This window comes from Salvelinus fontinalis, unplaced genomic scaffold (assembly GCF_029448725.1).
Source record: "Salvelinus fontinalis isolate EN_2023a unplaced genomic scaffold, ASM2944872v1 scaffold_0746, whole genome shotgun sequence".
NCBI classification, from domain to species: domain Eukaryota; kingdom Metazoa; phylum Chordata; class Actinopteri; order Salmoniformes; family Salmonidae; genus Salvelinus; species Salvelinus fontinalis.
In genome coordinates, this window is record NW_026600955.1 from 67,367 (window position 1) to 82,022 (window position 14,656).

The window sequence follows — 14,656 nt, forward strand, 5'->3', positions numbered from 1 at the left end:
TCTGTAATTTGAATTTGGCGCTCTGCAATTTCACTGGATGTTGTTGAGGTGGGTCGCTTGAGGCACGCCTAGCCATAACAGGTTTTAAGGCTTTTATATTATTATTGTGTCTTTGTGTGGGAGAGGGTGGGGTTATATCCTCCCGTCAACTTTTTTAACGGAACAGGCTGTTTGTCAAATATAGATAGCTCATTAATAATTATTTTTTGGGGGTTGAAAGCTATTTGCAGGGCTGTATATATGAGGGGACAAAATATGTGTTCAACCAAACTGCAACCAGATTTATACTGTAGATCAACAGAGACATCATGAGAGCCACTGCAGCCGTCCTTTTGGTCCTTTGTCTCCTGGTCATCAGTCATGGTAAGTTACCATCATCTGAAAAATGATTTTACAGGGAGCTCTACATTAAACTTGGAATTGATCATCAAGTTGGCTCCATAATTTCATCCTCCTTTTTGCTGCTGTACTCTACTGATGTGTCTTTGATCTGGTGTCTTCATAGCCTGGGACTGTCAGACTGTAGTGGATGTCAAGAATCTGATGCAGATCGATGCAGGACTGGGGCAAGTGGTTGCTACGGACACAAGTCAAGTCCCCTACTACCTGGTAGGTGATGAATGGATCCGCCTGCCTGGTTCCCTGAAGCATATCACTGTAGGACCAGCAGGGATCTGGAGTATCAACAAGGCAGACTCAATCTACAAGTATGTGGCCGGTAACTGGGTGCAAGCTGCAGGTAAGTGGAGAGCATTACTCAATATTTATCCAGAGGACACATGCTTCTTAGCTTTCCTGATACCATCAGGGTGTTGAAAAAAATGATTAATGTTTTACAAGTTTAACTTAATGCCATTGTAAGTCATTTGGCAGTACTCACAGATACACACTTCTTGTTTGCTTGTCTGTCTGTCTTTGTGGTCTTCAGGCAGTCTAAAGCAAGTGGATGCTGGGGGCAACCAGTTTATTGTGGGGGCCTACATGAAAGATTCTTCATTCTGTCTGACAAGTAGTGCCACAGTTGGCTACAACAGTCCAGGCTCACCCCTTCCATGGACCGGATTGCCAGGAAGTGTGAAGTATTCTAGTTGCGGACCGTTTGGGTGCTGGGCGGTCAACAAGAATGATGATATCTTCTTAATGAGCATAAGATCTGGGAAAGAGTGTGAGAGCTGGAGTAGTAGAGTCTGTTATTTTATAACTGTTTAATATTATAACTGTTGAAATTGTCCTAAAACCCTGATTGAATCTGTTTTTCCAGCTGAATCAAGAATGACTGCCAAAACAAGGGGTGGAGTCACATTGATGGCAAGCTTTCCATGGTCACAGGTAGCTCTGCAAAGATTCAGTTAACGATCTGTTTTATGAATATTCTTACTCAGAAAGTTAAATACGACTAGAGTACTATAGTTCTACAGTGTGCAGGAACTGGTAAACCTTTAGTTCCCCGATGCATAGTTTGATTAACAGGTTCCCTATTAATTAATGTAGTGTCAGGGACTTACAGTGGTGTAAGAATACTTGAAAGTACTACTTAATTCGTTTTTGTGCTTTACTATTTATATATAGATTACCAATCAAAAGTTTGGGCACACCTACTCATTGGGTTTTTCTTTATTTTTGTTATATTCTAGATTGTGGAATAATAGTGAAGACATCAAAACTATGATATAACACATATGGAATCATGTAGTAACCAAAAAAAGTGTTCAATAAATCAAAATATATTTTATATTTGAGATTCTTCAAAGTAGCCACCCTTTGCCTTGATGACAGCTTTGCACACTCTTGGTATTCTCTCAACCAGCTTCATGAGGTAGTCACCTGGAATGCATTTCAATTAACAGGTGTGCCTTGTTCAAAGTTAATTTGTGGAATTTCTTTCCTTCTTAATGCGTTTGAGTCAATCAGTTGTGTTGTGACAAGGTAGAGGTGGTATACAGAAGATAGCCCTATTTAGTAAAAGACCAAGTGTCACGTCTGCTCCCGCTCTCCTTCCGCCAGGCTTCACAGCATTACGCACTCCTGCCACCACCATTATGCACACCTGCTTACCCTCGTCACACGCTACAGCGATTCATTGGACTCAATCAGCTGTGTTATTAACTCCCCTATACATGTCTGTTCCCCAGCTCTGTTCCCCGCTTCTGCGTTAATTGTCGTGTGTCATTGTGTTACCAGGTTCAGACGCTGTTCCTGTCCTGTTCCATGTCTGTGCAAAATTAAATGTTCACTCTCTATTCCTGCTTCTCATTATCAGCCTCAGTTCTTACACCAAGTCCATATTATGGCAAGAAGAGCTCAAATAAGCAAAGAGAAACGACATTCCATCATTACTTTAAAACTTCTTCAGGGTCGGTGGGTCCCCCACGAAACGGTTGAGCTAATGTAGGCTAATGCGATTAGCATGAGGTTGTAAGTAACAAGAACATTTCCCAGGACATAGACATATCTGATATTGGCAGAAATATTACATTCTTGTTAATCTAACTTTCCACTTCACAGTAGCTATTACAGTGAAAGAATACCATGCTATTGTTTGAGGACAGTGCACAGTTTTGAACTTGAAAAGTTATTAATAAACAAATTAGGCAGATTTGGGCAGTGTTGATACACAATTTTGAACATAAATACAATGGTTCATTGGATCAGTCTAAAACTGTGCACATACACTGCTGTCATCTAGTGGCCACAATCTTTAAATCCCCTTGGCAACATAGATATCAACCAGATTGCAAGCAGCAAATGCATTATTATTCTTGTTCTACATGCTGATGTGACAATTCCTCCACCAGAGGCCAGCCGAGATCCTTCATGGTCTTTGCCCCACATTTATTTGCAATCTTTGCTAGCAAATGCGATGCTATCTCCAAAACTGCAGGGTGTCTCCAATAATATTTCTACTTTATTTTTTACGTTTGTACTTTCCAAGCGTATTCAGGAATAATTCCAAATGTTTCTCATAGGGAAGCATTGCATGGTATTTCTTGTTTTGATTCTTGCACTACTTCCCTCACCACTGCTTGTCAACAACATAAGCTGTATTTTCTTGACCTTGATTAAAGATATCTCAAGGACACACGATTTCCTCCCCTTGTGTAGTTTGTTATTATTAGAGACCGAGATAATCTAAAGTGGGTGTTATCGTTCATAACCAATTGGACTCTGGGGCTGTAATTCACTGCACCGCGTATGAAAGATAGTGTGGTGGTGCCTGTTTACACTTTACTTGGATAATCCCAAGTAGATGTTCAGTAGATGTTCAATAACTCAACAACATTTCAACTACCCAACCCTGAACCTAAACTTAACCCTTAGCCTAACCCTAAACCTAACCCTTATCCTAACGCTGACACTAACTGTAACCTTAACAAGCATTTATCAACAGATAGTTCAATATAGATGATCTACAGATGGTAATAGTGTCTAAATAAAGTGTGACCACATTCACCTTTATGCCTTGACTAACACCTATTAACATATATTATATTAACATATCTCATATATTGTGTGCGTGCGTACATGTGTACGTGTTTTCCTGCCTTTTCAGGACCCCAACGTCCAAACAATTCACCTGAATGTTCTGACAAGGTAGGAAAACAATAACTTTTTACAAACACACAACATGGGGGCGCAGCAGGATGATCGGAATGCCATGAACCCAAAGGTTGTGAGTTCAAATCCCAGGTAAGGACATGTTGAATAACAATTACTGAATAAATAAACATGAACAATGTAATCATGTACGTCAGATATATTTGAACTCATATTTGAAGTTGAAAACATTGATGTAAAAGCACTTTGTGTGTGTTTGTGTACCGAGTTGCACATACTTTCTTTGTTAGATGCCCAAATAATAGTTGAACAAACATAGACAAGTTGAGCAAACACAATTTTGGGCCAACTAAACATTAAGTTCTGCTAACACTTTACCTGAAAAGTTGAGTAAACTAAAAAAAGCCTTACTTAATTATGGCTGCAAGGCAAAGTGTTGAGTAGCCAGTGAAATCGTGCCCATTTCAAACGGCCTCCTACTCAAATCTTGCTCGTACAATATGAATATTATTATTCTTTTTGGATAGAAAACACTTTCTAGTTTCTAAAACAGTTGGAATTATTTCTCTGAGTGAAACAGAAGTCCTTCTGCAGCACTTTTCCTGACCAGGAAGTGAAATGTCAGAAATCGATGCTCTTTTCAACTTGATGCCTATACATGGTCTTGACACTTAGGAGTCTACTTAGACTCTATACGCCTTCCTATTGGTGTAAAGAGGATGTCAGAGAAGAAATTTTTGTGCTCATCTTGTTCTGTGGTGGGAAAAAAACTATTTCTTTGACATGACCGTCCACTTCCGGTACTCTGAAGGAAGTGGGATTGACTTCTGTTTTGCCTTCGTAACGAACGGCTAACATCTCCGGCTCAATTTTTTTTTGATACATGTGACCATATCATCGTAATGTATGTATTTTCAATATAGTTTAATCAGATTATTGAAACTTTATTCGGGAGTTTTGCCGTGTTCCGTCCTCTGACTGTGTTTACGTTGGAGAAATTTATGCCACTAGTGCCAATGCTAATTGAAGAGGGAAATTTGCCATTCTGAATCGAAACAACGACTCATCTGGACAGAGGACACCTTCTTCAACATTCTGATGAAAGATCAGCAAAAGTAAGACCCATTTTATGATGTTATTTCATATATCTGTCGTGCATGTGAACTGGCCGTGGGCGCCCAATTGTGTTTGTCTATTGTAGCTACGCTAATATAGCGATACATTTTGTTTTCGCTGTAAAACATTTAATAAATCGGAAATATTGTTTGGAATCACAAGATGCCTGTCTTTCAATTGCTGCAGACTATGTATTTTTCAGAAATGTTTTATGATGAGTAATTAGCTATTTGACGTTGGTGTCTGTAAATATTATGGCTGCTTTCGGTGCAATTTCAGATTGTAGCTGAAATGTAAACTTTGGTTTATACATGAAATATGCAAATTTTTCAAACAAAACATATGCTATACAATAAATATGTTATCAGACTGTCATCTGATGAATTTGTTTCTTGGTTAGTGGCTATTTATATCTTTATTTGGTTCGAATTTGTGATAGCACCTGATGGAGTAAGAAACTGATGGAGTTAGAAAAGTGGTGCCTTTTGCTAACGTGGTTAGCTAATAGATTTACATATTTTGTCTTCCCTGTAAAACATTTTAAAAATCGGACATATTGGCTTGATTCACAAGATGTGCACCTTTCATCTGGTGTCTTGGACTTGTTAATGTGTGAAAGTTAAATATTTAAAAAAAAATTGATTTTGAATTTCGCGCCCTGCACTTTGAGCTGGATGTTGTCATAAGTGTACCGGTGTCGGGCTGCCCCCGTAAAAGGTTAATAATAATTAGTTGAAACTACCTATTTTTTTACCGTGTAAATTTGACAGTCTCCCTAACATTTAGGATCTCCTTTAAACACAAACCTCACCCCTTTCTTCAACACACAGACGGCATCACAGCCAGTAAACCAGAGGGCACTGGATGGAGCCATGTCTCGGTGTGCATGCACATGAAGCATGTGAGAACAAAATTGCAAGATTATGTTATAATTCTTTTAAATCATCAAATAGTTGTTTTATGCATCAGAATAGAGGATTCTTATAACTGTTGTGTGTGTGTTCTACTGAGGATGGGCCTCTGGGAGATAACACTGACAGGAGATTTACGATGTCTTTTGGGTGATAAAACCTAAAGAGACCGCATTCCAGAGCATGAGTTAATGTTTCTGTTCTACATGGTACCAGGGAGAGATGGCTCGGGGACAGACCCTGGTCTCTACACAAAGATAACTGTTTTTACAGCATATACTGTCTGCTGTGAATTATAAGTATCTTTCATACAAATCACAAATCTTAACCTTGTGACCCTTTGAGGGTGATTCATCGACCAGCCATCATTATCATAGAGCACTTAAATCGACTCACTTTATATGTGTGTGTTGTATTGACCTGCTCCCTTATTAATAAGTGAATAAAGATTTAGTTTAAGTATAACTCTGACTTGTGTGATAAGTTTGTCTCCTCATTTGATAGTAAAGAAATTAGCCACCACAAGCACATGACCTAAGACTTGGGCCATCTTTGGGTCATCTCCTAGTCCGGTTTCACCATGCAGTGCACACAATAGTAATAAATAATAATTGATTTAATTTATATATCGCTTTACATTAGAAAATAGAATCTCAGTGCTCGAAAAGCAAACAAACAGGAACAACAAATGACAAAACATTATCCTCTCATTTACAGCTGTCTGAGGGGTTGTAATGCTCTCATGTACAGCTGTCTGAGGAGTTGTAATACTCTCATGTACAGCTGTCTGAGGGGTTGTAATACTCTCATGTACAGCTGTCTGAGGGGGTGTAATACTCTCATGTACAGCTGTCTGAGGGGTTGTAATACTCTCATGTACAGCTGTCTGAGGGGTTGTAATGCTCTCATGTACAGCTGTCTGAGGGGTTGTAATACTCTCATGTACAGCTGTCTGAGGGGTTGTAATACTCTCATGTACAGCTGTCTGAGGGGTTGTAATGCTCTCATGTACAGCTGTCTGAAGGGTTGTAATACTCTCATGTACAGCTGTCTGAAGGGTTGTAATACTCTCATGTACAGCTGTCTGAAGGGTTGTAATCCTCTCATGTACAGCTGTCTGAAGGGTTGTAATACTCTCATGTACAGCTGTCTGAGGGGTTGTAATACTCTCATGTACAGCTGTCTGAGGGGGTGTAATCCTCTCATGTACAGCTGTCTGAGGGGTTGTAATCCTCTCATGTACAGCTGTCTGAGGGGTTGTAATGCTCTCATGTACAGCTGTCTGAGGGGTTGTAATGCTCTCATGTACAGCTGTCTGAGGGGTTGTAATACTCTCATGTACAGCTGTCTGAGGGGTTGTAATGCTCTCATGTACAGCTGTCTGAGGGGTTGTAATCCTCTCATGTACAGCTGTCTGAAGGGTTGTAATCCTCTCATGTACAGCTGTCTGAAGGGTTGTAATCCTCTCATGTACAGCTGTCTGAAGGGTTGTAATCCTCTCATGTACAGCTGTCTGAGGGGTTGTAATGCTCTCATGTACAGCTGTCTGAAGGGTTGTAATCCTCTCATGTACAGCTGTCTGAGGGGTTGTAATCCTCTCATGTACAGCTGTCTGAGGGGTTGTAATCCTCTCATGTACAGCTGTCTGAAGGGTTGTAATCCTCTCATGTACAGCTGTCTGAGGGGTTGTAATGCTCTCATGTACAGCTGTCTGAGGGGTTGTAATACTCTCATGTACAGCTGTCTGAAGGGTTGTAATCCTCTCATGTACAGCTGTCTGAGGGGTTGTAATGCTCTCATGTACAGCTGTCTGAGGGGTTGTAATCCTCTCATGTACAGCTGTCTGAGGGGTTGTAATCCTCTCATGTACAGCTGTCTGAAGGGTTGTAATCCTCTCATGTACAGCTGTCTGAGGGGTTGTAATCCTCTCATGTACAGCTGTCTGAGGGGTTGTAATGCTCTCATGTACAGCTGTCTGAGGGGTTGTAATCCTCTCATGTACAGCTGGCTGAGGGGTTGTAATGCTCTCATGTACAGCTGTCTGAGGGGTTGTAATGCTAGTCTTTTTATGCTGATCTAAGATATATCTTGCAAAGTCAGGTTTATCTTTTGAGTCTCAAGTTGGCCAGCCATTGGTCACTTGAAATTAGAGAGCTCACATGCTATTACAGTGTCCAGACGTTTTGTTTGTGAGAATCTTTCTTTCTAAAATGTATTTCTGGAACTATGCCTTTCCTGTTAATGGTGTGCTGGAATTTTTTTATGTTTGTGCTTTTCTAATAACTAATTTCTGTGCTAACGCAAGTGACTGACTAAACGAATTCTCACTATCAGTATCTGCTATTTAGCCGAACGCCCAGACCTTTGTTTTGAGAAGAAATTTCGCTACACTCGCAATAAAATCTGCTAACCATGTGTATGTGACCAACATAATTTGATTTGAAAGATCTAATTTTCAAGGTCTCAGTTTAGCGAGAAGGATGAGGTGTTGGTCTGTCACATGGTATGAACCAGTATTGGTCGGTCACATGAATGAAACAAAATGGTAATGATTGATTAATTATGCTAAATCATGCAAATATAACTTGTCTGTGTATAGTCACATATAAGACAACTGCTGGGACTGCCCCAGCAGAGCTCCTGATTGACACGTGTACTATGGTGCATTGAGCTGGGACTGCCCCAGCAGAGCTCCTGATTGACACGTGTACTATGGTGCATTGAGCTGGGACTGCACCAGCAGAGCTCCTGATTGACACGTGTACTATGGTGCATTGAGCTGGGACTGCCCCAGCAGAGTTCCTGATTGACACGTGTACTATGGTGCATTGAGCTGGGACTGCCCCAGCAGAGTTCCTGATTGACACGTGTACTATGGTGCATTGAGCTGGGACTGCCCCAGCAGAGCTCCTGATTGACACGTGTACTATGGTGCATTGAGCTGGGACATGCCCCAGCAGAGTTCCTGATTGACACGTGTACTATGGTGCATTGAGCTGGGACATGCCCCAGCAGAGTTCCTGATTGACACGTGTACTATGGTGCATTGAGTTGGTTGGAACCTCTCCAGCACGCTGATCAGAAAGGATGATTCATTTAAGATTGACTTCGAGTGTTCCCGGTGGTAATTTCCACGACATGGTGGTGAATTTCCACTACAATAGTTCAGAGATTTTATTGAAAAATAATACATGTTTACTCTCACAAAATTGACACCAGCATAATTGTCACGCCCTGACCATAGAGAGCCCTTGGGTTTCTCTATGGTGCAATAGGTCAGTGTGACTAGGGGGTGTTCTAGTCTTGAATTTCTATGTTGGTGTGAGTATGGTTCCCAATTGGAGGCAGCTGATGATTGTTGCCTCTAATTGGGGATCATACTTAGTGTGGTCCTTTTCCCACCTGTGTTTGTGGGATATTGTTTTGGTTTAGTGCTATGTGCGCTATGAACTGCACGTTAGTTTATTTTTTGTTGAAGGTTCACTTTAATAAATATGTGGAACTCTACTCACGCTGCGCCTTAGTCCGCTCATTATGTATACGACGAACGTGACAGAATATGCCACCGCTACAGGACCAAGCAGCATGCCATGGAGGTAAAGAAGAGCTGGACATGGGAGGTAATAATGAGTGGATGCGAGTCACCAAGGAGTATAGGACGAGTGCGACGCCGCCGGGGTCCGCGGCCAGAGAAACCTCAAGATTCTTTTTGGGGGGGGGGGGGGGGGGGGGTACAAGGGGTGGTCGGTCCGAGCCGTGGAGAGAGCCAGAGACCGTCTGGGAGTAGGCAGTTTAGGAAGAATATCGGAGAGAGATGTTGGCTAGGAGTATGCTGCAGCGCAGGCGTTTTGAGGAACGTGTCATCAGTCCGGTGCAATCTATGCCGGCTCCACGCACCAGGCCTCCAGTGCGCCTCCCCAGCCCGGTACGTCCTGTGCCAGCTCCCCGCACTCGCCCTGAAGAGCGTGTCATCAGTCCGGTGCCACCTGTGCCGGCTCCACGCACTAGTCCTCCAGTGGACCTCCCCAGCCCGGTAGGACCTGTGCCGGATCCCCGCACTCGTCCACCAGTGCGTGTGTACAGTCCGGAGGAGGAGGTCCACGGTCCGAAGACTCCAGCGACGGTCCACAGTCCGGAGACTCCAGCGACTGTCAACGGCCCGGAGACTCCAGTGACGGTCAACGGCCCGGAGCTTCCAGTGACGGTCAACAGCCCGGAGCTTCCAGTGACGGTCAACGGCCCGGAGCTTCCTGCGCCGTGCCATGGCCGGAGCCTTCTTCTGCACCAGTGCCCAGTCCAGGCACGGCGTCCAGTCCCGCTCCGTGGCCGGAGCTTTCCTCTGCGCCGGTGCCCAGTCCTGGCACGGCGTCCAGTCCCGCTCCATGGCCGGAGCTTTCCTCTGCGCCGGTGCCCAGTCCTGGCACGGCGTCCAGTCCCGCTCCATGGCCGGAGCCTTCCTATGCGCCGGTGCTCAGTCCAGGCACGGCGTCCAGTCCCACCCTGACCATAGAGAGCCCTTGGGGTTCTCTATGGTGCAATTTTCCCAACTGGGTTTGTGGGATATTGTTTAGTTTTGGTTTAGTGCTATGTGCGCTATGAACTGCACGTTAGTTTACTCTTTATTTGTTGAAGGTTCACTTTAATAAATATGTGGAACTCTACTCACGCTGCGCCTTGGTCCACTCATTATGTATACGACGAACGTAACAATAATAAAAGTGTATTTTCTTGATCATTGATCTTGATTAACTTCCTCAGTAAAGGTGACAATATTCACGTGTAGATACAATCATACTTGGGTATTATCTTTTATAACCAATTTGGACACTGGTGCTGTAATTCCTTGCACCACATATGAGAGAGAGCATGGTGGTGTCTAACACTGCCTGATTCACACCATGTCATCAATAGAGCCTCCAAGAGGATATTATCACAGTGTCAAAACTTGGGAACCGTCATGTTGCTCACAATGCAAATTGGTTTAGCAATTTTTTGTGAATACAATCCTTGTCATAGCTCATCATCTATAATATTAGATCATGATTTTCCACAAATAAAGCATTCAGCTTGAAACAAATTGTGTGTTTATTTCCTCCAAGGCAACGCTGAAAAACTTTGGTTTTAACATTATGATGAAACTATTCTTTACAATTGGTATGACTTTTCCAGACTTTTCCAGGGAGGGAAGAAACACAGTGAAACAAGGAGGGAGAGAGGGACAAAAGATAAGTGTTAAACTTTTTTTTATGAAAATACATTTGTCCTCAAATGAGGGGGGAGAGGGTTGGTAGTTGTATAAAAGAGATGTAAACTTAATCTGGTACAGTGTAAACATTATATAGGACCTACTATAACAAATTGTCACTTTATTTTAGTATGTCAATGTACAGTATATCTTTGTTGTAAATGTTTAAGGACCAAACTGCTGTCAGTTATGAAATAAGACATATTGTTGAATCTCAAATTGGACTTTCCGGACCTGGGCCCGGATTCACAAAGTCTTCTTAAGAAGACTTTTCTTACTTATGTGCCCTTTTCCCTTAACCTCATGCTGAAAAAGAAACATACTAAAAAAGTTGCTATTCCCCAAAAGTTCTTGAAAATGTTCTTACGTTTCTTCCTATGTTTCTTCCTAAGAAAATAGTTAAGAAGAAATCAGAATCTTGAAAATAAAGTTATTGGATTTCTTCTTGAAAATATTCTTAATTCCAATACTGCTAAACCTTCGTCTTAAACTCATGGAAGTGAGAAAATAGGCTAACGAAAGCAATAGAGCATGTCTAATTCACTCACAAACTTCGCCTGAAAGATTCAGTATTGATTGTCTTAAATCCAATAACATTTTAGACCAGTAATCTCAGTAAGAAATATGCTTACATGATTCACCTTGCTAGCTAGATGGCTAGCTAGCTCAGTTGCCTCGTGACAATGATCTTAAGAAGGTAGTTAAGAGGTTCATTAGAAAATCATGAATTCATAAGAAATGTTAGGAGTTGCATTTAGAAACAATCTTATGAACACGCTTTTTAAGTGGTTTGTAAATCTGGGCCCCGGACCCTTATTTGGATTCCCAGAAGCAGTCCCACTCATACCTGGCGCCTTACCCAAAAGGTGCCGCCAGAGAAATGGAAGGAGAACCAGCGTTCTAGTAAGGCTGAGAAGGGCTAATCGCCCAACCTTCCTAGTATTTTACTAGCTAATGTTCATTATCTGGACTATAAGAGTGGATGAGCTCAGGGCAGGGATTTCCTACCAATGGGACAAGAGAGACTGTATGGTACTATGCTTCACGGAAACTTGGCTCTCCCCATCGGTGCTGAACATGGCTATCCAGCCTGCTGGGTTTTTCATTCAACGGATGGACAGGTCAAAGTATTTGTCAGGAAAGAACAAACGAGAAAGGGTATGCTTCATGATCAACAATTCTTGGTGTGACTACTGTAATGTAGAAACTCTTTCGACATTTTGCTCACCTGATCTGGAATACCTGACGACTACCTCCGGAGAGAATTCTCATCGGTTATCATATATACAATTATCACTACAGCCTGGGGTTCGCTCTGACATTCAGAGCACTGGGCAGAAATCACATCGCGTCAACACCGTCAACATCAACCTTGGGCCTCCAACCCTGCTGTACCTCCACAAGATCGTAATCACGAAAATGGGGAGAAAAAGTAAAAATTACAAACAATAAATAAAAATGCAAAACTGCTTTTAATTCCTGGTGTCTGGGGTCTGGGGATATGGATGGATACAGAAGAGCAGCTATGACCTCCAGAAATCAATATTGTCTGGCTGCATCACTGCACAGCAACTGCACTGCCCTCAACCGCAAGGCTCTACAGAGTGTGGTTTGGAATGCCTAATACATCACTGGGGGTGAGCTCCCTTCCCTCCAGGACATACTCCAGCTGGTGTCTGAGGAAGGCCCGAAAGATCGTCAAGGACTCCAGTCACCCGAGCCACAGCCTGTTCACCTAGACTGTCACACCTATCACTGCATGTTGAAATCCCCTCCCTCCTTAGTAAAACATTCTCTGCATGTTCATTGAGAGGTAGTTGAGAGGAAAAAACTATCCAGATATTTGTCCACCTCTAAAGCAGTGGAACTGGTTTAATCACATATCGGACACATTTCCAGGATGTACCACTAATTGGTTAGGAGGGTTCTTCCGTGAACCACCCATTCAACAGGTTGTGGGATGCTCCTTCATATGGATTGAAATCTGTGTGCTGGGCTACAATATATATGGGGACAAAGTATGTATTCAACCTGACTGCTACCAGACTTATACTGTAGATCTACAGAGATAATACGAGAACCACTGCAGCCGTCCTACTGGTCCTCTGTCTCCTGGCAGCCACTCATCAGTGCTTCAATTCACTTCATAATACAAGCCTCCTTTTTCTCTGTGTGCTCTACTAACATGCCTTTGGTTTCCCCACACTATTCACCTGTAAGGGGGGTAGCCAATCTCTATAATGTGGTACAGATTGATGCAGGACTGGGCCAAGTGGTTGCAATGACCATACATGTGCAGTCCTTCTTTCTGAGGGAGCTTTCATGGTATTATGCAGGTTGACGTTTATTGTCATGAACTTTGCCCTGGAGGCAGAACTAAGCGATTTCAGCTAGATAGGCCAGCTGCAAAGAAAGAATTGGCTATATTGTACAAATTCAAGAAAAAAAAGTGATTTTCGGTCTTAATTTAAGGTTAGGGTTAGGAATTAGGATTAGCAGTGGGGTTGAGTTTGGGTTAAGGTTAGATTTAAAATGAGATTGTATTACGTTGTGGCTGCGCAAACTAGTGACCACTGCAGAACTTCTCCAGAACAAGATTCATGACGAAAAACGCTAACCTGCTGGTATTACCTGGGTGGTTCCCTGAAGCATATCACTGTAGGATGAGCAGGGATCTGGGACATCAGCACAACATACTGTCCTCAAGTTGGTGGCCGGTAACTGGGTGGCCGGTAACTGGGTGCGAACTGCTGGTAAATGAAGAGCATTGCTTTATAACTGTAGTTATTTTCATAGGGTAGATATTGTATAGGTGTGATTTTTTTGCTTTCCTGGTGTCACTTTTTCCTAGTTGTTCTAGAGCAAAATGATTTAATGTTTTCTAATCATAACAATATGTCAGTGTGAGTAATTTGGCAGATGCTCTCTGTCTTTGTGTTCCTCAGGCAGTCTGAAGCAGTCTGATGTGGGGGGTAACCCGTTTACTGTGGGGGTCAACAAGGCAGCTGTACCATTCTGCCTGAGAAGTGATGCCACGCTTGGCTTCATGAGGACTAGCTCGTCTGCCCCATGGACACAAATTATATTAAAACTGTTTATTGTAATAGTTAAGGTTAGAGTAGAAATTGTGCTACTCACCAATGACTTTGCTTCCAAAACCCTGATTGACGTGTTTGTTTCCAGGATGAGAACCCAAAAACCTACCAAAACAAAGCTTGTTTCCGGCAGCCTTTCCTTGATTGAGTTGGCAACTGATGGCAGTGTCTTCGGGGTCAACAAGGCAGGCCAGGTCCTTAACAGGTAAGATTGCTACTTAAAGCTACAATCTGGGAGTTGTGTTCAGGGCAGACCCAGGTGGTCTGAGCCATAGATGAGAATGACAAACTCAGTTGCAATGCTAATCTTTCATTCTTTTAAAAGTTTTATTATTATTTTACCCCCTTTTTGTGATGCCCAATTGCAATCCAATCTCATCGCTGCAACTCCCCAATGGGAGAGGCGAAGGTCTAGTCATGCGTCCTCCAAAACATGACCCGCCAAACCACACTCCATTACACTCGCACGTTTAACCAGGAAGCCAGAGGCACCAATGTGTTGGAGGAAACACTGTTCAACTGACGACTGAAGTCAGCCTGCAGGAGCCTGGCCCGCCATAAGGAGTCGCTAGAGTGCGATGAGCCAAGTAAAGCCCCCCCAGCCAAACGATACACAATACTGGGCCATTTGTGCGCCGCCCTTTGGGACTCCCGGTAACGGCCGGCTATGACACAGCCTGGGATCAAACCCGGGTCTGTAGTGACACCACAAGCACTGCAATGCCGTGCCTTAG

The 14,656-nt window shown here is 42.8% G+C and overlaps 1 pseudogene; it reads left to right on the top strand.

Annotated features, from left to right (window-relative positions):
• The first annotated feature begins 293 nt into the window (after nucleotides 1–293).
• On the top strand, nucleotides 294–14,127 carry LOC129847175 (fish-egg lectin-like; annotated as a pseudogene).
• The last annotated feature ends 529 nt before the right edge of the window (nucleotides 14,128–14,656 follow it).